The sequence below is a fragment of the Labrus mixtus genome, chromosome 2 (genome assembly GCF_963584025.1).
Source record: "Labrus mixtus chromosome 2, fLabMix1.1, whole genome shotgun sequence".
Lineage (NCBI taxonomy): Eukaryota > Metazoa > Chordata > Actinopteri > Labriformes > Labridae > Labrus > Labrus mixtus.
This window is the reverse complement of record NC_083613.1, coordinates 14,015,338-14,042,712: the sequence shown is the minus strand read 5'-3', so window position 1 is coordinate 14,042,712 and position 27,375 is coordinate 14,015,338. Positions and strand designations below refer to the sequence as shown.

General features: G+C 42.5%; 1 long non-coding RNA gene across 1 annotated transcript in view; it reads right to left on the bottom strand.

Moving 5' to 3' along the window:
• The window catches only part of LOC132994583 (uncharacterized), a 106,467-nt gene extending 79,387 nt beyond the window's left edge, over positions 1 to 27,080 (bottom strand). The window contains exon 1 of the long non-coding RNA XR_009676719.1: positions 26,769 to 27,080. This is a non-coding gene — a long non-coding RNA (uncharacterized LOC132994583). The remainder of the gene's footprint in view (positions 1 to 26,768) is intronic.
• Positions 27,081 to 27,375: the final 295 nt, after the last annotated feature.

Below are 27,375 nucleotides of genomic sequence, written 5' to 3'. Positions count from 1 at the left end.
GTGAAAATGCAAATCCTGTCAGGGCCCAAGGTCATTGCTCAGTGTGATACAAATGGCAACCCAACAAATAAGACTCTTAACCAATCAGTACCTACCATTCCAGATCACGTGATGGCGTATTATTGGTTTAGAGACTGGCGTGCCAATATATAGTGAATGATCATAATGGCAATCCAGCATTGTATCATTTTTTTATGTATGCCGTGCTGCATGAATGCATGGACGGATATTTACATTTGAATGGCTTAAAGATAAATTTACCTGTATGTGATGTACGACTTGAAATAAAGGCTCTCGGCTGCGGCTCACAGACTTCTACTTAAGCTGTCAAAGTAAACAAATACGGCGGTCCATTCATTTGCCCGTGTGCAGACCAGCACGTGTGTCTGAGGGATTTTGTACTGGAGTATTTCTGTCTAGTGTGCATGGTCCACCATTTCTGTGAGTTTCACCAAAATGAATCCATTTTATAGAAATATAATATTAGAATAATTATGAAGTGTACCGTGGAACTTCAGGGATTTTTTTTTTTTTTTACATAAACAAGTCGATGTGGGTTGAGTAGCACTTTGAGTAGAGCACCACGGAGGCTCTAGTGCGGACTTTACACCCAAACCTGAGACAAAACTTATACATATCAGGTTCAACATGTCACAGAATACTTCTCACACTAAAATCCAGACCCCTGAGTACATTATTATTTAGAATCTGTAAATAGAGATTACCAACAGAACATGAAATAAATAAATCTCCCTGTTCAAACATTCATTCCCTTCATTCACAGACTTGAGATCTACTCCTGAGACATGGGGGGGGATGTGTAGATGCTCCCTTATGCTTTAAATGTAAGTGACATCTATTTCCCATTCACAGAAAATCTAAAGACATTCATGGTCATGGAATATTTGCTTCCTGGCAAGCTCATCTTCACGTATGGTCGATGTTGTCAGGTCAGCCGAGATAACGAGCATCTTAATACCTGATGATACAAGTCAACAACGGACGACATTTCAGCTTCCAAAGCAGCTCTACCTCCATCGCATGTTCTCACAGCCGCACCTTCTCCTCCCTCAATGTGTGAAGAGGATGATTTCATAAGGGGTCCCCCACTAAGGATTTGGTCAGAGTTATAGCCGAGTGATCGTCAGATGTCTTTTTTGCCGCAGTTGATCCACAGTCATATTTGCAACTTGAGAGATAAACCAGGTTATAAAACTATTTGTCTTAGAATAGCAATTCATACGGTAGCACCTGATCCATCCCTTTTCTCATTAATTAAGTCAGTTTTATGGTGGAGCGCTGGTAGCCTAGCGGTCAGTGAGCATGCCCCATGTGTGGGGAGCATAAGAAGCAGAGCCAGTTTAAACTTCTGCAATTAACAGGCCCATCCAAAAGTGGAATCTGGGCGCCATGCCTGACTGGAACAGTAAAGTTATGGTCTGTAAAAACAGAATAATGAACTTCAATCTACATGTAAAAATTCAACCTCTGCTGCTTCAGCTCAAATATAAATAAAAAACAGTACACAGCGTTGGACGGTATCTGGTGAGAAGCGGCCTTCAGAGGCGAGAACTCTTCAATCTGCCGACGAACTTCAACAACGATACGAACTTTTGACACCAAAGCTCCATCTGAGGCCCCGGAGCCTTTTGGATCGTGTTGCATCACACTGTTTGCTTTCCAGTGTGAGTGATGAGTGGACGGTTGGCTTGGTGTGTGTATGTGAGGCTCAGTCAGAATATAAGACGGCACTGATTATAAGACAAACCCAAATCTTCACATTGGATAAAAAAAGTTGGTTTTAAAATCATGTTACCTTTTGGATTTAACTGTCACATTTGGGTATTCCCCACAGAATGACGGTATACCTGTGGCGGCGCTGACAGGGGGGATCGTCTTCAGACCACATGTGTGTCCTTTATTCTCTTCCTTTAGAGCTTGCTCACAAACAGCTTAATGCGTTGAACTTGCTTCCCTTCAGTTCTCATACCCCTACACAGACACACACACACACACTACTGTCTTATATAATTCCAACGAGTTATTCATTTCTGTCATGCCCTAAAGACAATTTCACCAAAATCTTAAAAAGTGTATCTGGAGAAAATGACCAACCCTGCCTTTAATATACCGTCAATGGTTTGCATTTTTAGGTTCAGAGGAATTTTCTGTAGGCTGATGCAGAGTGGAACATTTCTCCACTACTGCGCTACAGTTCAAGCACTCCTCAATGGAAAACATGAAGCCCACCATTACCCACCTCATTGACCTCGAAACCTCATCATTAGAGCACCTATAGAGAGCACTAACACCGAGTCAACATCAGAGGAACGAGCGGAGCCTTTGAAGTGTTCTGCATTCTTAGTTTAGACCATTGAATTACAGATATCTATGAATACATCCATTAACCTTATTACTGTGTCTTATAATGGGCCTCGTTAGATTAAAGAGGCTCGTCCCTCGGGAACAGAAGATCGTACAGGGAAAAAGAAATGGATGACTATTTAAAGTGAAAGAAAAAGATATTCAGATTTATGTTTCCTGGAGGTGTGAATCTCTCCTTAACGAAATGATTGGAACCTCGAGTTATAGGACGTGTGCCATTGACTATTCAATAAATTACAGAACGATTTGGTACCGTGAGAAAAACAAAATAATATGTCTTTATGTTAGTTACACAAGAGACATAACGCCCCTCAAGGGAGGCAGACAACTGCTACCTAGCAAGCCATCTACAGCTTAAGTTATGGGGAGACACCACATCATCTGTGTGCGCTTTGTTCTGCTGATCTTTAGTCAATTTTGGGGATTTTGTGTTGCATGTGCCACGGCCCATTTCAGACGTGTCTTTGAAGCGCCAATCCGCTGTCAGAGTCTGTTTTTCAACAGAGACACTTCCAGCTCGGTCAAGTTAACTCAACGGAGCTCGACCCAGTCAGGAAGTCAGATAGAGCATCCGGTCAGTTTCAAAATAAAACAGCATGTAGCAACTGAGTCCTGATCATATATCAACATAATGTCACAACAAGTCCTAAATGAGGAAGGTGCACGTTGTTCTCTTTAGTCCTAGTGTTGTGAACTCTGCTGCTTTGGGCCCACGCTGTGCTGCAGAAACAGCTCCAGTAGGGTAGGGCGTGCTCTGTCGGGCTGAGTAAAACAAAGTGCAGACAGGATGGCTTCTCAGTTTTTGTGTAGTGAAAAGGTAAAAGGTCAATGTAAGAGTCTTGAGATTGAAGTACTGAGCACAGTATGCAGAACAAGCAGGAAGAAGCCTCGGTGAAAAATTAGGCAACTGACCAGTTTGTGATCCAAGGCTCCGTGGCCCGATTCACTTGGATCTCGAATGTTTATATTGGTTACCGATCTCTAAATATTTGCACCTCTAAACTTTAACAGAACATCAGTCAGACTGGCTGCTGTATCGGCCTCAAACAGCTCCATCTATCTTCTATAAAAACAGCGTCTCAGTTGTGTTCGCAGCCTGTGGGAAATGTTATTTATATTTTATGAAACAGCCAGAAAATAAAACAATAAAAAAAAGTATGTTTTTACAGCACAAACAACATTTTTGCTCTGCGACAGAAACAAACTTAATATTTTCTTCATACCAAATTGGTGATATCATCTTTGTTCGACCCCTGGCTTAAAGCAGAAAGCACACAGCAGCTGATTTAGTGGAACGCTCCAACAGAGGCAGAGATGGAGCCCGAGTCAGCCCGGCCAGGGAGCTTTAACAGCTCATTACAGACTGGAGTCGTGCAGTTTCTTATGTAACTCCTCGCCTGTGTTTTTGATGCTCTGTATCTTGTTTTGGACACAGACAGAAACAGAGAGAAACAAAATGTGAAATATCTCGATCCAAAAGTGCAGAGAGCAACATTAAATCATACAGCCAATTAAGCTTTCTATTTCTTCCCAAATGCTGCATTCATTCCTGAACTTTTACCAACATTTCTTTCCCTTTGGTTTGCCCTGTTTACTCTTAGAAACTCTATTAAAAACAAACAAACAGGCTCACTCGTGTAACTTGTGCACAATGTGGCTTAAAATCAATGGCGTCCTGTAAAGTCTCTCACCATGGAGCCTTGGAGAAAAAAGGCCGTTCCTCTCGTTGGGTTCGTACATTCTCGCAGACATACATCTCTTGTATCCCCTTTATGGTCTGTAAAAGCTTGGTGTGTGTTTTTTATTTTCTTTATGAATGAAAAGGTTATGTTGTCCTCGGGGAGGGAAGTGGTGCTGGTTACGATTTATTACCCCAGGACCCTTTGTGACTCCAGAGAAATTTTAAGGATGGCAAATGTGTTCAAGTGCGGTTCTTTTGGACTTTTATTTCTTTCGTCGATTTAAAGGCTCACTATGCCACTGTGAGAGCAGATTTTTTTTAAATCAAATGCTCTCTTTGGGCACACCTTCTTCACACCTCAGCCCCCCATAACCACCGGCCTCCACACTGCTCGGTACAGTTCATGCACGCTGGTACACAACGTGGACAGCCTTCATTCAGGAGAAATCCCGGAGTGTTCTGGCTTTATCTGACTAAAGTGACTCAAAATAAGTCAGTAAAGTAGCTGTCACGTTCTCTGTGTTGTTCTCTGATGTTCAGACGCAGTTTTCAGTGACATTAGCAAAAGTTTTCTCTTAGTCCACAAAGTCTGTTGGCTACCTTCAGTTTTACTCATAGACTGAATATATATAAATATGGACGTAGCCTCAGTGAGGTCACCTAGTGGTTTCTGAAGTGAGCTTTTGAAGCCCAACGACAGCTGCGGCCATATTGGATATGCTGTCTCAACCACACTTTCAGTCAACCTAAAAACAGGCAAACAGCTGAAAGCCTCCTAAACAACAACGCGCTACAACGAGCCAGCTTACAGTCAGAGCAGCCACGGCGATGAAATAAAAACAGATGAGTTATAAAGAAATTCACCCCATGTAATTACAGTGTAAAGACGAGACCTATTCTAACTAAAATCATTTTTTTCACAAGACTATTATTATGCTATTTTTTGCGGCTAGTGCAAGCACCCTATGTATAGAGACTGTAGTCTCTCTGTACTCAGGCCTGGGATTGAATCTGACATGTGGCTCCTATCTGGCATGTCATTCCCAACTCTCTCAGACTCTATCCTCTGATCTATCTCTAAATAAAAAGCATAAAAAGACAAAAAACTAAACCCTTAATATGACAAAATAAACATGTCACTTTCGGCTGTAAAAATAATTTAACATGGGTGTTTATGGGACTTTGGGGTCTTTTGGAGCCAGTCTCAAGTGGACAGAAGTTTATCCACTTCTGCAGTTCATTTTTTTTTTTTTTTTAAGATTTATTTTTGGGCTTTTTGTGCCTTCAATGGAGAGACAGGACAGTGGATAGAGCCGGAAGTCAGGGAGAGAGAGTAGGAAATGAGATGCGGTAAAGGAGCCACAATTGGGATTCGAACTTGGGCCGCCCATTTGGAGGACCATGGCCTTCATACATGGGGTGCGCGCACTAACCACTGCGCCACCAGCGCCCCCGGCACATCATTTTTTTAACTGGAGTTTTTCCACTTGCCATTACATTATGTCTTAATGCGTCTGCAGACAGCGTCCCTGAGTGGGTGGGGCCGAATCTCTTTCCCCCCCGTGGTGATAGGGGCCAAGAGTTGAAGAGAGAGGGGGTGATGTGAAGAATCTCTGAGTGACACAACAAAGCTGAAAGAAGTGCGGTCCCGTAATGAGCCGAGAACAACAAACTGAGAGAGCATTTGACTCCACTCTCTCTGAGGAATCCTTCACTGCACCATATATTTACAGGGGATATATTTGATTTTTTCTTTATTAATATTCAGAATTTGTGTGTCATGTCATCCCCTCTCATCTTACCTCCCCTTCCCTCTACAACCTCATTACTCTATGAAAGTTCTTACTGATGACCTAACGGGGGGAAAACAAACAGAGGAAATGAGTAAAACAAACTCTCCCTCCCTTCGCATTGAACCGGAGATGTGAAGACCATAACCAACGATTTAAAGAAAAAAAAACACCTAATTTAGCAAGCCTTTAGAAGACATCCATTAGGATCGCCTGAATGAACTCCGCTGATAAATGAGAAGTTTATAAACATTCGGTTATGCTTGGCTTAGATCATTAAGTTTAAAAGGCCATTAGTCGAGCGCCCCTGAGTGCGCTGGCCAGCAGTCAATGCTTTACACACATCAGTTAGCATTAAGTTTGGGATGCTTTCTCTTTGGAAAAAGCCAAAAGGGAGTTTCTCAAAGTTCACAAAATACTGAAGTCACAATAATAATCCCACAAATGTTATTAAAGCATAAAAAAAAAGGGCAATTAAATGATGCATTTGGTGATTCATTGGTTTTATAAGCAGGCTGGAAGGCTTAAAGGAGATTTTTTTTAAAGTTACTTGAGATTAAATATAACTGATGTTTAAAACATTAATTTCCCCCAATATAAAGATTAATTTAAGATATAAATACTGCAGCCTCATTGTCTGATGTTGGGTCGACTGTTTTGGTGCAGATCACCAAAGTTTGCTTACGAGATTTATGACTCAACATCTGACGGATTCCTTTTCTTTAAGTAAAATAAGGTTTGCACACAAGCTGCAGACGCACATGCAAACTTTTCTTGACTCAAAGCAATCACTGTATCATTGGTCTGACTAATCAGTTTTGTTTTCCTAGAGGAAGTTTGCATGATGATGAGTCAATGCTGATGACGGTAAATGCATTTGCAGGCTCAAATCAACACAAAGGTGCTGCAGCATTAAAGGTCACATATTATGAAAAATACTAATATGTGTCCCTAGTTTGTCTACAAACCCCACAATGATGAGACTTCTGCCCTCTGAGTCTGCCTTCTCACCGTAAACAATAGGACATGGAGGGAGAAAGCCCGAGACACCCAAGCCCTTCCAGAGAGGAGGCGTGGTCAGACACAGCTCATTTACATTTAAAGGTACAGACACAGAAACAGTCTGTTCTGAGCAGGACTGAAATAGAGGGGTTTATAGACATGATCAAATACAGGATCAGAGTGGATTTAGAACAAGAAACTTCACAGACATGTTTTAGGGAGTAAAAGGAGTGTAGTATGTGACCTTTAAAGTTTGGCTCCTTGCTCTCACTTTGCACACTCTGGATTTTATCATGCATACCGTGTGTGAGTCAAATCATTCAGGAGAACTTGTAAAGATCGCTCGGAGTACAAAAATGTAATAAACCGTAGTGTTGAATCGTGAAGCAAACTCCAGCTCTCTTATCTGTATGACCTTCTAGCTGCAGAGTTTTTATTGACAATGGATCAAAATATGTGAAAGGGGTTGTTCATTGTGACAAACCCACACAGAATCAGAAAGTGACTCATGAGCTCTTTTTAACTCCTACAGAGGGGTTTCTGCATCTATTTGTCCATCCCTTTGCACTACAGCTATCAGCCTTGTTGTTTTGGCTCGGTGTCAGTGCTCTCATTAATCTTAATCTGAGGTGCAGCAGGAACTGTGTGAAGGGAAAAAAACGCGCTGATAAAAACGGTGTACAATACCTGCCTGGCAGGACATGTCAGATAGACAAGGTTAGCATAGCAGCTAACAAGAGAACATAGTGGAGCATCAGAGGGATGGTTAGAGGTTAAATAGCGTTTGTGGAATCAATGCTTAAAGGGCGTTGATGAGCGCTGGTTTCATTATTTCCTCAGAAAATTATTCAGTTTTAAGATAAATACAGAAGATTTCTTTTGGGGAGAGAGAGAGGAATGACCTGGGGGAAAGGAGCCACAGGTCGGACCCAAACCCGGGCAGGAACCCTGTACCTTCTCCCCGAGTTAAACAAAACATATTCGAAGTGCAAGTGAAGCTATTTATTTTTTTATCGATTTTTAAGATGGACGTTTATTTGAAAAAGGATTATCCAGTAAATTTGGTATCCGTTAACAACCAAACCTCACTCTTACGGCCCTGACACACCAAGGAGATCGTCAACCGTCGGTCCTAGTTGGACCGTTGGTGAGCGGTCGTCGCCCTAGTTTTTGCGGTGTGTCCAGCTGCATCGATACCCATTGGTCCCAGCAGGCCTTTTTTTGGCCGATATGACAATATACAATATACCTTTATTTGAATCGGCGTCTGTGAGAGGAATCTCTCTGATTGGCTGTTCAGAGGTTTCATTTCTTTTTCTCTTTCTTTTTCATATTTTCAACTTTTTATCAGACATTATTCTCCATTAGTAGGCTATCTATAATACGAGTGGTGACCGACAGCGGTGTGAAAATGGTCTTCTTGTATCATAACAACAGACTACCACCGCCTGCTGGCATGGAGAGTTGTTTCCTCTCACACATGAGCAGAACATACGTGGTGGTTGGCCGTCGACTGTAGTCTTTGTGGTGTGTTCAAGTGCAACTTTTTGCCCAGGACGTGAGGCGACGCCACAGGCAGCCTTCATCGCCACCAGTTCTTTTCCATCGGCATGGTGTGTCAGGGCCTTTACTCTTAAGTTGCAGACAACCTGAGCTAGAGCATAGTGTGGGGTATAGTGTTGGGATGCCTCCTGTACTTTAACTTCGCTTATTGAATAACAAGCCAAAATACCGGTCTCTGCCCCAGGCTGCTTTTATTGTGAAATGCTGCTAACACGACCAATATGAAGAGTCTTGATGAGAGCTGCTAGAGTGAAGACAGTGGTGATATCTCAAGTTGTAAAAAAAACACTGGATGAGAAGAAGATACAAATTTAAAATTTTAGGGTGTGTCCCATATTAACTCTGCATGAATTTTGTTGGAAAATTATTAAAGGCCCATCTCGTATTGATGCCTGTTCCGAAAAAAGGCATGGTCGTATTATAAAATAATAGAAATAAAAGTCTGAGCTATTAATTGGAGTTTTACAGCACACACAGTGACTTACAGAGAGCCAGAACACACCGTCTAAACAGCATCACTGCATGATCCCACACGGGTTATCAAGTTTAAATGAGTCCTGTCTCACCGGTCTGAGGAAATGACACGTCAGTAAAAATCGTCATATGTTCCCCGGCGTGTATTTGTAGAAGTGTGTCTCTCATGTCTCTCGTGTGTGTGTGTGTGTGTGTGTGTGTGTGTGTGTGTGTGTGTGTGATTTCCCTCACAATGTCATGCGTGGTTATGTTAATTAGCAAATTACAGGATAAGAGCCAGATTACTATCCACAATTCGAACAGCCACACATAAATAGCCACATACCAAATGATGGGGTTATAGGATTCAAAGTAATACATCAATGCAAATGCCATTGTCCATCTTCTAATGTCCCCGTGAATATGAGGCAGTGGGCTGGAACCGTCCATACACGGTGTATAAATCAGTGCCTAACGAGCCTTAACGAGCCTTAACGAGCCTTAACGATCCTATGAGCTCTTGATTGGAGGTTGATTATCAGGACTGAGGGCTAATGCAAATGGCTGTTTACTGCTGGCCTTTGGCTTATGAAACAGAGGTATGAAGAGCGCGTGTGTGTGTGTGAGTAAAGACGAGTGTTTTGCTTTGCATGTGTGTGTATGTGTGTGAGACAATGTTAGTAGCTTGTGTGTGAGCCTTCGGGGATGAGGTGCAGACTCTGGGTGAAAATGTGTTTCCAATCCGCCAGGCTTTGAGCAGGAAACAGAGAGTGGGAACAGCAGTCACCCGTGAAACAAAACAGATACTTTCTCTCTCCCTCGCTCGCTCTATTTCCCCACCTCGCCGCTACGAGCTAAAGACAGTGATCCATAGCCTCGTCTGAGACAAGAGAGCACCGGTTCAGAAAATGGAAATGGTCGAACCAACAAGTCCTGAATGGGTCGGTCTCAAAAGGATATTTTTTTTATTTCTTATTTGTAGTGCTGTTGTGTCTAAGGCCTGATTTTCTAGAGATAGTAATAAACGTGAGTCTGCTGCCGCACAGAAAGAGATGCTTATGGGCCTTACTTTTTTGTCCTGGTCCATATTCATGTAATTCATGTTTTTTGAACCAAGTTTCAGACAAGAGTCACACATAAAGGAGCAATATGTAACTCTGACACCTAGTGTTTAAAATGGGTACTGCAGTCTAATTTCAAATCATCAGAGAGAGCTGTCTCCCCCCACCCCCTCCTCTCTAGAATCAATGCTCACACAGGTTGCCATGTGGTGGACACTGAATCTTCAGTGTTTATCCAGCTCTGCATCGGTCTGTAAACCTTTCTGCATTCTAACCTCTCTCCATTTTTCAAAAGCATCTCCAATATCGTCTACCTGCAGCATCTGGTGAAGATGCTGGAGAGTGTTGACGAGTTGAGACCTTTCTAAGAAAAATATACTTAAATAAAACAACACATCAGACACCAGCATGACGCATGGATGTCACTGAAGGAAATAAATAAGGCAATATCAATTTAAATCAAACCTGTCATGATGTGGTATCGTGACGGCGAAACAGTGGAGGTGGTCTTTGGGGAGAAGCAGACGTATTTCTGGTAATCTACTGGGACAATAAGAACTGACAGCTAACAGACTATCTGAAGCGTGTATGTGCTACATCGGCTTTGTGTGTAAAAAAAAAAGAGGATGAGAGCGATAAAGAGAAGAGGCTGGGAGGGATGCAAACAGAACCATATTTAGAATGAGAGTTATTTTTGGTGATGTGCTGAAAAACTCAAATCTGAAGATGTGTATTTGTGTTCAAAATATCTATTTCCACTTTTTATAAATCACATTCAATTGACAAGGACAGGTAAGTAACTAATTCAGAGACATAAACCAAAACTAAGGCCTGATTTGCTTTTGCGTAATGAGTAAAAATGTCTGCAAATAAAAGTCAAATTAAATTGACTGGTTAAAGGAAGAATGTACGACTTTGATCCAGTAGATGTCGCCCTTGAGCACCAGCATAAAACCAAAACAAACTGCTGTTTGGCCACGCCTCCTCCATTCTGAAGCCTCCGTTCTCCTCCAGAGACACACCTCCAACCCTACTCCACTCATGTTCACACGAACGAGTTTAGCAGCGGACAAAATTATCCTTTGATCGAGCTGCGATCACCTTTGTCCTGCATTGTTGTGTTAGCATGCTAATGTTACCGCTCTTAAGTTAGCATGTAAATTGACACAGAATGACCGTGATCTAAACAAATAATCAGTGAGTATGTTCTTCTTCTTCTCTGTAGTCCTTGACTAAAACAGCTTTTATACACAAGGGGAGGAGCCGGCCGTCCCGTTCTTGTAAACACGGCTCTGACAACAACACAGCCAGCAGGACTCGAGCTTCTCACTCATTGTAGACAGTCATGACTCAGAGACACATTTACACAAGATAGACTTGATGTCTGCTTTATTTATGTGCAAAATGTGACACATTCTTCCTTTAAATTTCTTAAAACAAGATGAATATCTAGTGGCAGACATTTCAGACAGATATTTCTGAGTAGAAATGAGACAGAGACAGGTTTTAGTTTTTGTCAGTGTGTGTTGCTAAAGTTTGTGTCGAACTACTATGTGCACAAAAATACACCCAGTACTCACTTTGTGCACTTCTGACTTGCACTCTAGCCCCAAGAAACAGCAATTTTGTACAAGTCAAAGCTTCAGAAATGTGTTGGAAATCTTTCTCAGAGGTCCTCGCTCGTGTTTCATCCGTTTTTTCTTAACAGTCTCTTCCCTTCCAACCTTTATTTGAACCTTCTGATCTCCCTAAGAATGCAAACCTGTAAAAATCACCTGTCGATCTCAAGAGTTTCCGCCTGAAGGACTTAAAAATAATAAACTGCCAATGCAAATGAATATGCAACCACTTCCACATCTTGTTTTGCTCATTGTGTATCCACAGGTCATGACATTTAGCTCTCTGTTTGTGTAGTGTTAGCGGTTTGTTAAAGGGTAACAGTGTGTATCCATCTGTCTGTCACAGAGCTTCTTCACTCAGTGGATCTGTTTTGGATTAACGTCCACCAAAAAGTACCAAATGTGTGATGTTTTTTGGAGGTTTTTGAAAACTCTAGTGGAAAAATATTCAAGAAAAGAATTGCTGATATTCAATTACGCAACTTAAAGTCATATTTGTGCCTTTGATGACATCTGAACCCTCGGTTAGCATCCCCCTCAGTGCAACGTGTCCTCATAGGAAATAGTCAGTGGTGGATGAACTTTATGGAATGACCCCCGTATTCATGGTACCCAAAGGATGAAGAGTACCCAGATGTGCCACTGAGGGCTCAAAAACTTAAACAAAAGCAGTGGCCCCAAATGTGCAAATTTTGCAATGACAGTGTTTCAAATGCATGGGCCAGAGATGGCCATTGAACAAGCCGGGTGGGGGGAGGGGGGCTGGCACCGTGTTGTTCCTAGAGCATCTCCACTTTTTCCATTCTTCATACAGGATGGAAATAAATTAACATTGGTTCAGCCCATCGATCAAAGGTTCGTAGGTGTAAAGCAGAATCCACAATGTGGATGTGAGGCTCCTCCTCCTCATTGTCAGACTTTTGGACGATCTCAGCATCCAGGGTGATATTAACGCCATGAGATTTCTCAAACTTCACTGGGTTCTCTAACCATGCGTAGATCTGACAGCACTCCCTCTCGTTGCTCTGCTAAGCGTTGTGTGTATTACTGCTTTGAAAACCAAAGTTTGTCAATGAAAGTCAACAAAGAAAAATGAAGAGGGATTATCCACCTATAGGAGGGAAGAAACAAACAGGAAAGCATTGGGACACTGGCAGACCCGATGGTGATGAATGCTGGTTGGAGGGCCCCCCAATTGATTTAAGCCTAGAGCCCCACCAGACTCCAGAATAACCACTGAGAGAACCATGTCTCTGCAGCTTTTTTTCAATACCACAGAGATCTCTGCAACAAGAAGTGACACATTGGGCCGGTTTTAAACGATCTAAAGCGAGTGGTGTAAGGTGTATAATTGTCCAACCTACAATCTGGGTGCAAAGTGAGGCCCAGGACGCAAAGAGTTTGGATGAAGGGGCTTGATTATACATTGGAGTGTTTTGGGAGTAATATGAATAAATGTTTAAAAAAAACACTGCACAGAGAAAGGGTTAGGGTTAGGGTGTGACAGGTGCGTCTGAGGAGGGTCAAACTTAGAGACAATGAGTTTGAGTACAAACGACCTTCATAGGTGTATACCTATCATTTAGAAGGAAACGCTGTATGATCAAATAAATATGTCAGCATAAAGCGAGACAGTGTGCTTCTTTAAGTATCAATAATCAAACCACTCAGAGATCAGCTCTCTTTCCCACAGGCAGGCACGTTGTTATTTACATCACTGTTTGACGTGTGCTATAGTGTATCTGTTCTTTTTTTTAAAGGGGACATATTATGAGAAATCCACTATCATAGTGTTTTTGAACATATATTTGGGTAACCTGAGTGTTCACAAAATGTGAAATAAACCCATCCAGTCCTTTGTTTGTGGTCTGCATAAGTCTACGTCACAGTGGGATTCTGGTTTAAAAAAAATCCCCTCCCCTCCCCTGGTATCTCCACCCATGGACTCCACCCTCAGCCTAGAACAAAACTTTTACGCAGGTCCACCATTTTTATTCTCGCAAAGGAGTGGCTCAGGGGGGCTCATTGCATTTAAAGACACACACACACCAAAATGGAGCGTTCTGAGAGAGCTGGTTTATACAGGGTCACAAACCTCCTCTGGTGCTTGATTCATGTTATATTCTGACCAACGCACAGCACAGATGTTTCATTTAGACCACAGGGGACTGTTTGAAAAGCTGGAGAAGGGGGTTAATATGTGCTCTTTAACTGCTCTTGTTTGTTTTGTTTGTCTTGTAAGCCCATGTGGGCCGGGCTCCCTTTGGTGTATGACACGTTAAAATAAATAAAACCTAACTTAAGATTTCCGGTGTTTCGACCACTAAACTGGTTTCTCCTCTCATGACTCTTGATGCTCTTTGCTCGCAACCTGCTCTGCATCTATTCACAACCTCACAAATTCTCTGTGTGCTGGCTTTTTAATTCCAACAATTTTCTGCCATACTAGTCTTACACAAAAAGTTTGTTCACTCAGCACCGTAGGGCAGAATGTGGGCACTTAAGGAAATACCATTACAGGTCTATTGTGTGCAGAGATGATGACACCAGGCAGGACGGATATACAAACATTCATGGTCACAACATCTACTTCCTCTCTCCTCTGAACAAAAAAGAAACCTCCTTCTTGAGGTATTCATGTTGAGAGCGGGGAACCATTATCGCACGTCTCATCTCAACATTGCTCGGGTGAAAAGAACACATCCCGATTGTTTACCGCTTCTTCATTTCATTCAGTGCAACGCCGCATGAGTCGTGTGAACCTCACTGTTGTTGACGTTCTAGGTCACCTTCCCCCAAACACAAGTCAGTCCCATTCTCGTCTGACACATACCGATGTGTTCCAGCCTTCAGGACTTATTTCGTTCAGAAATGTTACGTTTATTATCATTAAACCCCAGACGATGCAGAGTGGTGCTCTTTGAATTGCAGAAACAGGGCTGTCTGTCACCACTGACCCGTGAATTAAGCGAGCAAAAAGAGTGTTTACTCAGGCTGACAACGCCGTTATTTAAGGATAAAGAGGGAGCCGGTGCAGGTTTTCAGGAGCGAGGCGACAGGTAGAAAAGAGACAGATAGACGGATTAATGGCCCACAAAAGGCTCGAAGCAAAACAATGTCAGCATGAGGAACCCAAACACCTGTGACTGACTGTGTGTGACATCATCTGACAGCCCGACGGGGGAAATCATGACAGACACAAACACAAATGAATGATCATTTGTTCCACAGAGATGGGAGACTAATTCATGTGTGCACTCACATGTAAACACACACACACACACACACACACACACACACACACACACACACCCACACCCACCCTGACATGGAGGTGTTATAATTGGTAATGATGCTTCTGTAATGTGACTGTTATATTACTAATGCGTCCTCACCTCCAATAAGCACACACACACGACGGAGTAAACATTAAGATGACACGACATTCCTGCTAAAAGAGCTGGCAGCGATCGCTGTGCAGTTAAGTTGCCATGGCACTTATTGGGAGATCCATGCAGTGTGTGTGTGTGTGTGTGTGTGTGTGTGTGTGTGTGTGAGAGAGAGAGTGTAAACGTGAGTGCCTGCACGTCTGCTCCAGCGTGGGTGAACGATCGATGCCTCCGAGTTTCAGAAAACCAAGAGTGGAAAAGTTTCCATCAGAAAGAAAAACAAGATGTATAAAGTTATTATGCTGGAATTGGCCGTCCCTCCCTCTCCATTCCTCCAACCCGCCTTCCTTTATTCTTTTGTTTTTTAGCCGTTAGATGATTCTCTCGATCTCCTCCCCCTCTGTCAGCCCACATCAGAGAATAAATGAGAGAAAAGAAGCACATTTACGGTTTTATTGTCTCTTTCTTACTATCCAGTTCCTAGACTCCAATGGGCTAGTGGCAAGATACACAAACCGAGATACTCCATCACACTTGGGCATATCTGTTTTCACATACACACAGGCCCTCTGCCACTCGGCTCGCCCTATAAACACATTGATAAAACCATTTCTATAATAAGCAGTGTTTGTCAAAATGTCATCCCTCGGCCCTGCAGCCATTATCACTGCTTCAACATTTATAGTGGCTCTTTAAATAAACGGCCCCAGCCTTCATGGCCTACAGTGATAGCCATCGCAAAGCCTGCACACACACACACACACACACACACACACACACACACACACACACACACAAGCACGCACGCACACACACACACACACACACACACACACACACACACACACACACACACACACACACACACACACACACACACCCACTGCCTCACAGACACTCAGCAGACTTAATGACAATATCCTCAAATGACTGAAGCTTTTTTTGTTTGTTTCCTTTTCAACCAGTAGCCACAATTGACTGTCACTGAATATCTTGCAGAGTGCATTATGAAAGACTCCAAAAAAAAAACTTGCTGTGGTGTGAAGATAGGCTTTGACTGGAGGGAAGGTGCAAGTCATTTATTATTTTTTCAAGGTAATCTTTTTTGCTAACCATGGCTCAAGGCAAAATAAAACGTCCATATAAAGCTGTTCAATGTGCCCATGTTCAAATCTGCTCAAATGGGGCGACAGTAGCCTAGTGGTTAGTGTGCGCGCCACATGTACGGAGGCCGTAGTTCTCCAAGTGGGCGGCCCGGATTCTAACCGAACCTGTGGCTCCTTTCCCGCATGTCATTCCTCACTCTCTCTCTCTCTGGTTTCTGACTCTATCATCAGTCCTCTCTCTAAATAAAGCCCCTCAAAAACCCTTTAAAACAGTGGTTCTCAACTGGTGGGTTGGGACCTGAAATGTGTGCCTAGGAAAAATATTGTGTCAAAAAGTCTATGAAGTGGGGCGTTGGTGGCGCAGTGGTTGGTGTGTGCGCCCCATGTATGGAGGCTTCAGTCCTCCGGGCAGGCGGCCCGGGGTCGGGTTCGGCCTGTGGTTCCTTTCCTGCATGTCGATCCCCACTCTCTCTCTACTTGATTTCTGACTCTATCCACTGTCCTATCTCTCAAATGAAGGCACAGAAGCCCAAAAATAAATCTTAAAAAATTAAAAAATCAGAAAAAAATCTATGAAGTGCTTTTTCAACATGTTTGTTTTGTTTCTTTTTTTTGTACTTTCTGAGGTCCAAACTGCACAACATTTCATTGAACAAATCTGGTTAAAAAATATCTGAAATTGGGGTCGTTGATTTTTTTATGAAGGAGTTGGAGGTGGGTCCTGAGGCTAGACCACCAGTTGAGAACCACTGCTCTAAAAGACCCTCTTCTAATGAACAAAGTAAATGCACGTGCAGAGCCGGCCCTAGCCATTTTTGCAGACAGTTAGACCACCAAAGACAATATTCATCCACTGAAGAAAACTGGCTTACAGCTTTATATTTAACAGAATGTATTTATTAAAAAAATAAAAAATACTTATAGACAAACATTTATAAAATGTTAATAACACTAATATTTCTTATAAGTAAATACAAAATAAAATAAATACAAATAACTAGTGTAACAGAACAAACAATACCAAACAGTGCAGGGAGCAGAAGTGGTCACAGACGGCTCGGGGACGGCAGGGGATGGTTTGAAATGTTTTAAAATTGCATCTGGAGAGAGAAGATGAGTATTTGTGAAACAATGGGCATTTTATAATATAGTGTTTTATTTAAATATTATTTTCTCTTCTGAGCAATACAGAAAACTTAACTCAGTAGTTTTCCTTTCAACCAGACCTACAGCATGCACACATATCTATTCAGTGAGGACTTTCACAAAATGCATTTATGCTCTTAGACATCAATACTCTAAAAGCAAGAGCTTAAAACTATTAATGACAACAGGAGGAGGAAAATAAACATTTTAATCGACGAGGGTGAAAGCTAACTAAGTACAGAGATGTCAATAAATATATAAGTAGGTTTTGTGTCCCAAACAACGTACTATACAAAAGAAGTGTATTATTTACACTGGTTATTTTCTTAACATGAATAATCTTAACCTAATAAAAGTACAGTGGAAATAATGATGTTAACGCGAGCTAGGAAACACTGACGTTACTATCATTGATCATAACAAGCTAGCTTTACACAAATTTCCTCCTTCTTCTTTTTCGTCCCTGGGCTCCCGAGGGCTGTGTTGTTGTTTTTTACATTACGGATGTTTATGAACTTCATGTTAATCAGTGTGGTCAGTGTCACTCACTTCTAATAAGTCACCTGCCCTCCTCCTCCACAACGAGCAGGTACCGAGTAGCTGTGTTGTGATGCGCCGCGTCAAGCAGGAGACAAGAAAATAGAGCCTTTTTAAATATGTGATAGTTGTGTTTTCATGGCTTCTTTTGGATCATAACTAAATAAAAGCATGAAAATTATATTAGATAAATAATATTTAGTGATATTTAAATGCATTTTTCCTTCTATTTCTTCTTCTTATCTTCAACATTTCTGCAGCACTCATTTGGGGCGCCAGCGGTGCCCCCTATGGAGGCTGGCGCCCCTAGCATTTGCCAATACTGCCTATGCCACGGGCCGGCCCTGCGCACGTGATTAATCTGTAGACCTTAATGAGTCAATCTTTTTTTTTACCCAAATCAATCATAACATTCTCGCCTCGTGCATCTTCTTAATCTTCTTATCTTCTTAATGATGATAACAAACTGTGACGCACGATCACAGCACAGAAAGACATACACGAGCGGTCAATATGGATGGAAGTGATGACACGATCTATGCAGTTATTTTAAAGGCTTGAAAGTGCTGCTGTTGGTTAGGTGCAGGGCCAAAAAAACAACAACTTGCCCCTACATAAGCAGCAAACTTTGAGTGCCCCTCCGGAGATCTGCCGCTCCCCAAACCGACCAACTCTGGAGCCTCACAGAATCAAAGAACACTTGCAGTGGCTCTGTTTGAAAAGCTGCTGTGGCACCAGCGGAAGTAGAAGTAGAGCAAGATCAGAATCAAACCTGATTTTTATGCCCTGAGTCCTCTACAGATCTCGGGCCACTGGGATTCTCCCTGGTCACCCTAATGGTTCATCCGGCCTTGCAGGGTAGGTGATACACCGCAAACATTCACAGTCAGTGATGTTTGAATGTAGATAGAAAGGAATTAGACTACTTACACATGTACAGGAAATAATCTGCAAAGACTTTTGTCCACAGGGGGGCACTAAAATCAGAACAAACCGAATGTTCCTCTCAGGACCTTAAAAGAAAACCACAGGATAAAGTAGTCAAAGGAAATATTTAAGACTGGACCCGGTTAGCAAAACACTTGAAAATGATTGTGAGTATCTGCATACGATCATACATTAGTGACTTAATGGTTCCTCTGAGTTTAACTCGGGAATTATGAAGCCTGTAGGATAAAATGCTTAGTAACCTGGCAACACGACAGCCTGATGCTGAAGGGCTTACAAGAAAAACAACAATTATCCAGGCCGGTAATTTCTTGCAACATCCCTAAACACCATCCGCCCACAACTCCTGACACATACTGACATGCACACACATAAGATAGTTGACTCAAACTGTCCCTGAAATACTTCAAATTATATCATTTCATTTGTCAAGGTCTTAACAAATAAGCTATCCAGTTTAATCAAATGAACTGCACTTTTTATAGACTGCAGACTGAATGCCTTTCTGCTTTTCTTTGTCTTCAGGAATGGAGATCTTTGAAGGAAACAATGACACCAGGATGTCCTTGCAGGCCAAACGTCACCAGCAGGAAATTAATGGATAATATTCCAGCTTTCTTCAGAACGATCAGCTGCCATGTTTGCAGCTTTACTGTTTAATAAAAAAATAAACCTGCAATGCATTTAGCCGTAAAGATCTCAGTTTGTTGCCTTTGAAGTTGATGAGATTCATATTCATTCACACGCTCAGCCTCCTGTGGTTCAAGGTCTGAAGCGTGAATATGCATGTGCACATGCAGTAAACATATTTGTTTGCTTTATGCCTACACAAGCGTTTTTATTACGACCTCCGCTTTACAGCTTCATCGGGGCGTTATTGGTACCTTCCAGTCAAAATGAAATCTTTTCAGAGGCTGAGCCCGGAGGTCAAAGCTGACGGGATCCTCCGAATATTAACTGAGAGGGGACCACGATGAGTCCACATGGCCTGATGGGAGGTGAGGAGGACTAAACGGGAGAGTGAGAAATGAATGTTTTTAAATATTTGAGAGGGTAATGGAAGAAAGCACAGCATGAGAGGAGTCTGCTTTAGGCAAATGGAAGCACAGAAGAATAGTGAAAGGAGCTAAACATTTGAAAGCGAATATTTGGAGAAATAATTCATACTCGTCTATTATCTGCCTTTTTACTTGACATTGAGCTACTTATGACACTGTGACTTTTTTGTTAAAACAAGTAGCAAAATATCAGGGAGGTGTCCGACTGGCCTTCTGGTCATTTATAACCAGCTGGTCCTGAGGAGAGCTAAGGCTAATACTTGTCAACTCAAAAGACCCACTTCACAGTGAGTTTGACCTTTGACCCTCGGGTTGTCATTTTAGATCGTCTGTGAGGAACACTAAATTGCTGGTGCTCAAGGGCGACACCTACTGGATCAAAAAGTCGCACATTCTTCCTTTAAAGCCAAAGTGCACTGAAGCGCCAGCAAAGCCTGAACAGTGCAATGTCAGCAGCCGCAGTTCTTAATTAAATTTACTTCATATGAATGTGAGAAGATCTTACAGATTTTACAGCATCTACACATTACATACATAGTGTGGTAGACTAACAGCGGTGGAGTCGATCACCTGTCAATCCCTTCATCATCACATCCAGACTCAGGAGGATCTCTTCCACAGTCGTTGTCATGACGGCATCCATTGACATGCTGCTTTTGTTGTGATGCTTTTGATGGGCGACGACAGATTAAAATTTCTTTCACATGCCACTCGTGTGCAAAAGACTGCTGCAGGAGTAACGACAACTCTTCAAACGTGCTTTAAATAAGCGCAGCAGTAATAAACCGGGCTACAAACTGTCACTTAAACTAATCTGCGTTTTATTCTCATGTCCATGCATGCTTTGACTACATCTCTTTTTCAATACCGCTGCAATACACAAAACATTTATCAAAGACGATCACGTCTTTCATGTCACCAAGCTCGCAATGAACTCTGGGTAAGAGTCAGAGGAAAGTCTGCAGATATGGAGACTCGATGTGTGTGTGTGATTTACCGTTGAAGAGTCGACATCAGAGCCCTCAGGATTTCAGAGTGGAGCAGCTCGAAACACTCAGACACTTAACAGGAAGGCGACGGAAAATGTGTGAGTCTGTAGATGTTCTTCAAACCGCCTACTGCAAACTACTATCGAACGATGTATGCAGCACCAGTATGTAGTATGACGGCCAATCGGTGGTTACTTCTGCAGAATACCAGGCCCGGCTAAGTTGGTTTCTGGTCTTGGAATGAGGAAGTAAACAAGAGCCAAATGCCGCTACAGTTTATAAATGCTGACAGTCTGAAAAAAGCTGACAAGAGATTAATTTTGAGTGGATCAAAAAAGATAATTGGTGGTGTCTTTGTGTGATTTGGTATGATCATGATTATTTCCCCTGGTGCTTTGCATTGTGGGAAACCAGGCCTGAAGCATACTTTTCATAAACAGTACGACATCCAGGTGTTTTTGGTGTTCTGCTGATCTCTCATTTGTTCTCATACTGCATACTGCATTTTGACCAAACGTACTACTAGTATAGTAGGATTTATAAAACAGCCTGTGATTGTGGAGTTTGAGATTCAGCCTCTCTCTGTTTGTCTTCATGCATGGCCTTTGTCAGTGCACCTCATCTTCTCCACCTATTACCACCTCCTGATTGCATCAGCCTGCTCACCCGTCTCCCAGCCTGCAGTGCACCCTGGTTCTCCACTCAGATCCTTTTTCAACTTCAACTTCAACTTTCTTATTATCCCGAAGGAAATTAGATCTGCAGCAGGCATCAAGACACAACAGATACACAACATCAGAAATACAAATACAGACATACAGAAAATCCACAGCCACAGAGAACAAATAAGACTCAAACCACCCTGAGCCGGAGGCTGATACAGACCAGTGACAGCACAGAAAAGGGAAGTCAAATATAGTGCTGTGCAGAAGGTAAAATAAATAGTGATGAAGAATCAAGGATGTAAATAGTCAATAACGAAGGTATAAAATCTGAAAACAACACATCCAAAAATAAACCGCAAAGTCAGGCTCGCTAATGATGCTTGTCATCGGCCACAGGGATTAGAAGAAGCTCTGGCTCTCCTTGATGTGGTCAAATGTTTAGGCCGGTCCGTCCACTCTTGTGCTAAAGATCATTTCCTCGTGTGTGTTGTGAGCATGCTAACACATTTCTCCTCCAGACGGCCAAACTCAAGACATTGGATCATGTACTCAGTCACTTCTCAGAAAAGAGAAGAAATGCTGCTGCCAGGCCGGTTCATTTTCACAAATCCCCCCCCCCCTCTTTTAGAATTAAACAAGCCCTTAATGTTAAAGTCCCCACTCCCACTCTTCTTTGTTTATGGTGAAAGTGAAGTGCCATAACAGCAGTTTATGTAAAAACTCTTAATCTCAGTCCTAAATTAACCGTTTTATCCTGGATACACCGCAGAGAATACCTGCTAAACCCTATTATACCAGAAAATCCCTTTACTCATTCAAATGCCAGACAGTGAGGCGTGCTTCAGGCTGCAGAACGACGTCTGCAAGAAATTCACCACAGCCTCAGAGGTTCTATTTGAGGACACACTGCTCGTATAATGAAATAGACGTACTGAGAAAAAATGCTGTGCCAACAATGAGGCCACGCTCGTCCGCCATGCAGTAAGAATTCCTCCAGATCATTATCCTACAGGCGACGGACTTCCTTATATGTAGAGACTTTACTGCAGCTGAATGGAAACAGGGTTGTGGGACAGCAGCCAAGTCATAAACGATGTCCTTGACATGGTAAATTCTCTCGCCATTCCTCTGCAATGACCATTTCATGTCCATTCCAGCGCCTCTGTTTGTCAACATGGTGGGAGAGTAACTGTGCATGTATGTGTGAGCATGTCAAAAGTCCAGTTAGCAATGTTAGCACCAGCGCTAGTTTGGTTACGTCAGCCAACAAAAGTGACAGCATCGCACAATGATGTCAAACGGACACGGCATATCGGCCATATAGGTGGCCATTTTTGCCCTTCCCTCATGTTCTGTCTTAAGAAGAAATAAGAAATGGACATATGAAGAAAAAAAGAAAGAAAGAATAATAAACTTTGCATAATAGGGGTGTTATAATATAGTGGTCTGTTTTATTCTTTATTTTTGTTTGAGAAGTAATGAACCTGTTGATGGTGTTTCCAATGGCTGTTGTCCATATATTGTAGAGACAGGCTTCAAGAGGGGGGGGCGCCAAATCCTAATCTCGCCTAGGGCACCAAAATGACTGGAGCCGGCCCTGTAAACGGAGGAGAAACCGGCACACAGTTTCCCCCAGTTTTCACATTAACACCTTAAACAGAGTTTCTGAAAATCTTCACCCTCGAAGGAGTTTTCCTAAAGGTGCATTTCCAGTAACCAAAAACGGCTGTGGCAAAAAAACAGTGCGGCCATCTTCACACATGCCTCCATTCCTGCCCATTTGTTGCCTTTTATGTCAAATATAACTTTCAACATTACCCAATCAGAGAGCATTTAGACTAGGAAACCACAGCACAGAATGTCATCTGTGTCGGCTATATTCAATGCAACGCAACACGCCTCTCTAACCCGAGCCGCACATATCCTTTAATGCAGAAATATGGCTGCCAACAGGTGTTAAATCACCTTTGAGGATATTTTTCTCCCCCTCCTCTTTCCCCCCCTGTACTTTCTGTCCTCACTTTCACTTCCTTCTCATCTGACATTCACCTCCTCGCTCTAGCCTCCATTACCATTCTGTTCACTGAACTGATATTTGAACTAATGAGAACAGTATAAAGTCAGAAGATGAGGCCGAATTCACTCTCTAATGAGTCTGCATCTATGTATGCCGGTGTGTGTGTGTGTGTGTGTGTGTGTGTGTGTGTGTGTGTGTGTGTGTGTGTGTGTGAGGGAGCAGGACGTTTGTGCACTGTGTGGGATTGTCCATGCTGTGTGTCTGCACATAACTGCATGTATGTCAGGACTCAGTGTGTTCTTTAATATAATTCATGTCTCTCGTTCAGTTTCAGGGGAGGCTCCTGGACTTTGTGTGTCACTGTGTGCATGTTGCCGTGTGGGCGGATGAACATTAATGCAGAGTAGAATTGAGATTGCGTCCCTGTTGTTTCTTGATGTTTCTTTTTGTTTCCACGCCTCCTCTTTATAATTGGTTTCTATCATTCATAACTTCGGTCCAACAGGCGCAGAGATTTCAGCCTGGTCAGTTTTCTTTAACGATGTGGCCTACGATAAATAAGCGTGCTGCGGGTTTGGATCTACTGGGTTGAGTTATGAACGACACCCCTAATGTAGTGTTTCTATAAAAATGTGATGTTTCTCATCATAGGGTCAGAATTTAAGTAGCTTTTCTAAAATATAATGGATTCACTAACAAGGACTAATAAAGACAAGGATTAAGAATGGTTTATTGTTATATGCAGAGATCGAAATGATGAGGGAGGTTGGATGAATGAAGGGGATGAAGAGAGGAGGGTAGGGGTCAAAGGATGTGGGATGAGGATAAGGGTCAAGGGGGGAAAGAAGGTAATGGCCGAGGGATGACAGGAGGAGGGTAAAGGTCAGTGGATGAAGATTAGGGTGGAGGGATGATGGTAATGGTCAAGGGTTTAATGGATGAAGGTAAGGATTGAGGAATGAAGGGATGAGTGTAAGAGTGGCAGGATGGATGAAGGTAAGGGTCGAGGGCTGATGGGATGAAAGGTCAAGGGGTGGAGGGATGATGGTAAGGATTGATTCAGATTCAGATTCTTTATTGTCCCACAAGGGGAAATTTGCGTTGCAACAGGAGCACACAGAAGACAAGAAACACAAGGACAACATCACCATAGGACATAAACCAAAACGAATTTAATAAAATCAGACAACACAGAAAAATATAAAACAAGGGGTGGAGGGATGAAGGGTCAAGGGTCGAGGGGTGGAGGGATGAAAGGTCAAGGGTCGAGGGGTGATGGTAGGGTAAAGAAATGAGGGTAATGGTCAAGGGTTGAATTGAGGGGGGTGAGATTGGAGGGATGAATGGATGAAGAAAAGGGTGGAGGGATGTGAGATGAAGAGATGACGATAATGGTCGAGGGGTGGAGGGATGATGGTAAGGGTGGAGGGATGACAGGGTAAAGGTAAGAGTCAAGGGGTGAAGGGATGAATGGAAGAAGGTAACGTTGGAGGGATATATGAATAAGGTAATGGTCGAGGGATTGAGTAATGTAGGTAAGGGTGGAGGGATGTGGAATAAAGGGATGAGGGTAAAAGGAGAGGGATGAATCGATGTAGGTAAGGGCGAAGGGGTGATGGGAGGAGGTTAAAAGTCGAGGGATGAAGGGATGGAGGTAAGATGGATGACAGGAGGAAGGTAAAGGTCAAGGGAAGACTGGCGGGATGAAGGGATGAAGTTATGAGTGGAGGGACTTGGGATGGAGGTAAGAGAGAGAAAAATGTTCAGTTGAGGTTTGACAGATGTTGAAGGTCCCAGGACCCCATTAGACAAATGGGCCCTTCTTATGCTCCCAAATATTTCAAATCAATGCCTCATAACGGCTTCATGTGTCATTCTAAAGTCTAAACTTTAATGTTTTGCACAAATGAAACATGAAATCAGAAGAATATATCATATTAACATAAGTTCAGGTTTATTTTAGGAAATACTGGAAGTTTAAAACTTTTAAAGGTGAGCCTGGGTACACAGTGCCTCCCCTGCCTTACTGCCGTGTTTTTAAACTGTTAGCATGCTGCTTTAAAGTCCCACTTAATGAGAAGTCACACAAGCATGCATTAAAAAACAAAAACTTTTGAGCAAAATGTCAGCTTTTTCTCTCTACTTGAGTGTTTTTCTAGAGTGATGGTAATTCACTTGAGTGACAGCTACCACGGTGAGAATGTTTGTTACCATAGAGAGCAGCTAACAAGGTGTGACGCGTGTGCAATCAGCTTCAAAACTTAAACACACACTCGTCCAAGATGCGCAAACACACACACATTAAATATATATATATATATATATATATATATGCATCATCAAGGTTAGTCTTGAACCAGAATCAAAGCAAAAAGATTTCATTGCACATAAAAAAGGTTTAAATTGTGTTTCCTGTTGGTGTGTTCACATGAAGTATAGTAAGTGTGTGTGTGTGTGTGTCAGGCAGCAGAGAGGACATGCAGACAGTTTCATAATCATAAGCGTTAAAAACAACTGACAAAGGTGATATGCAAATTGGTATTATGCAAACGAGGCCCATGTTTTACCCAAGACTTCCTATATCCACTCCAACCTCTGAGACAACCTTCTTTTTCTAAGTGCTGGTCACTTCACAACGAGTGTTACTGTGTTTGTGTGTGTGTGTGTGTGTGTGTGTGTGTGTGTGTGTGTGTGTGTGTGTGTGTGTGTGCTGGCAAGACCCAAACTAAATTAGATTTTTTGGGCATAGAAGCTATTTTTGTTCAGTGTGTCACATAAACTGTCCCTTCACTGTCTCCCCCTCTGTGGCTGTCTCTGCTGACGGGGCCTTAGGGGGTTGTTAAGGAAGCGTCTCCGGGGGAAACTGGAAGAGCGAGCTGGACGGATGGAGGGCAAGGTTCCTGAGGTTTCAGAGATGTTTTCTAAAAGTTGAGGAGAAGAGACACTCGAGGGGCAACTGGGAAGCGGTGTACAGTACTTCAAAGTCACTGCACAGTGACAGGAGATGCTGGAAAAACGGGGTCAAATCAGCGATACAAACAGAAGACTTGTTGTTGCAATATGTGCTGTAAATAAAGACATCCCATTGCTAATGCATCAGTAGAGATGATACTTTATACCAGTTATTATTTGTGCAAACAAACAGTACAGTTTATTTTTGACACACTATGCTTTTGACAAATGATAGGTAACAGGTAGATTAAGTGAAAATGGGTTGCAGGTCTTTTAGTGTAAGGAATGGGGAGATTTAATGGTCACATCCTCTTCAACCAGTGTAAATAAATCTCAGAGCTCTCCAAAACATGTGTGTTTTTTGTTCTAAATCCACTCTGATCCTGTATTTGATCATGTCTATAAACCCCTCTATTTCAGCCCTGCTCAGAACAGGCTGTTTCTGTGTCTGTACCTTTAAATGTAAATGAGCTGTGTCTGACCACGCCCCCTCTCTGGAAGGGCAGAAGGTGCCTCGGTCTTTCTTGCTCCATGTCCTATTGTTTACGGTGAGAAGGCAGACTCAGAGGGCAGAACAAACACCTAGCTGTGGGAGTGTCACCCACCTGGGGGAGGGGTTACTGCCCTTTGTGATGTCATGAAGGGAAAATCTCCAAACGGCCTGTTTGAGCACACATTTTCTGAAAAGTGGAGCAGGGAAAAGACGGAGAGGATGGACTTTTCTCAGTGTTAGAAAAACATGGTGAAGTGGATTTTGCATTAGATGGCTCATTGTCGTGATTTTAAAATCAGGTAAAAATTAAATTAGACATATATCACATGAAGGTCTTAGTAATCTTCAAAATCAGCAAAGTTTTGCATTGAATTTAACTTGAGATCTTTGTATGTTAGTGTGTGTGGTTGTGTGTGTGTGTCTAATGTAAGTCCCTGCATGTCTAACTGGGTGTCACTATTCTTTTTTCCACCTTGTTAGTGAATTGGTGAGTGTGGGAGGAGGAGGCGGCGTTGGCAGTT